This window comes from Dipodomys ordii, unplaced genomic scaffold, assembly GCF_000151885.1.
Source record: "Dipodomys ordii isolate 6190 unplaced genomic scaffold, Dord_2.0 Scaffold131, whole genome shotgun sequence".
NCBI lineage: Eukaryota > Metazoa > Chordata > Mammalia > Rodentia > Heteromyidae > Dipodomys > Dipodomys ordii.
This window is the reverse complement of record NW_012267347.1, coordinates 4,240,833-4,241,921: the sequence shown is the minus strand read 5'-3', so window position 1 is coordinate 4,241,921 and position 1,089 is coordinate 4,240,833. Positions and strand designations below refer to the sequence as shown.

Here is a 1,089-nt window from a genome sequence, read left to right as displayed (position 1 = left end):
GCTCTACTACTTGAGCCACAGCGCCACTTCCCCCATGAGACTCTTATCTCCAATTAACCACTCAAAAACTGGAGGTGGGGTCTGGGTATGTGACTCAGTGGTATAGTGCTTACCTCACATGCATGAACCCTGGGTTTGATTCCGCAGTAGCACTTATACAGAAAAAGCTGGAAGTGGCTCTGTGGCTCAAGCAATAGAGCGCTAGCCTTGAGCAAAAGAATGTCTGGGACAGTGCCCAGGCTCAGAGTTCAAGCTCCAGAACTGGCAAAAAAACCAAAACAACAACAAAAAGAAAACTAGAGGTAGTGCTATGGCTAAAGTGGTAGAGTGCTAGCCTTGAGCACAAAGAGGATTAGGGACAGTGCACAGGTCCTGAGTTCAGGCCCCACAACTGACAAAAAGAAAGAAAAGAAAGAGAGAAAGAAAGAAAGAGAGAAAGAAAGAAAGAGAGAAAGGAAGGAAGGAAAGAAAGAAAGAAAAAGGGCTGGGAAGGTGGCTCAGTGGTAGAGTGCTTGGCTTGCATGCCTGAGGCCCTGGGTTCGATTCCTTAGCACCACATAAGCAAAAAGAAAAAAAAAGCCGGAGGTGGCGCTGTGGCTCAAGTGGTAGAGCGCTAGCCTTGAGCTGAAGAGCTGAGGGATAGTGCCCAGGCCCAGAGTTCAGGCCCCACTACTGGACCCAAAAAAAAAAAAGAAGAAAGAAAGAAAAAGAAAGCCATGAAAGAAAGTAGCAGAAACTTTCTATCAGGAGAGGGGTCTGCAAAGAAGTGCCAGGTTTCTTTCTTTCTTATTTTTGTTGTTTGTGGGGCTTGAACTCTGGGTCTGGGCGATGTCCCTCAGCTCTTCAGCTCAAGGCTAGCTCTGTACCACTAGAGCCAAGCCTCACTTCTGGTTTTCTGGTGGTTAATTGGAGATAAGAGCCTCATGGAGGGCTGGGAAGGTGGCTCAGTGGTAGAGTACTTGCCTTGCATGCCTGAGGCCCTGGGTTCAATTCTTCAGCACCACATAAGCATAAAGAAAAAAAGCCGGAAGTGGTGCTGTGGCTCAAGTGGTAGAGCGCTAGCCTTGAGCTGAAGAGCTGAGGGACAGC

General features: G+C 48.1%; 1 protein-coding gene across 1 annotated transcript in view; it reads right to left on the bottom strand.

Annotated features, from left to right (window-relative positions):
• The window catches only part of Hdgf (hepatoma-derived growth factor), an 11,177-nt gene that overhangs the window by 9,962 nt on the left and 126 nt on the right, over positions 1 to 1,089 (bottom strand). The window lies entirely within an intron of this gene.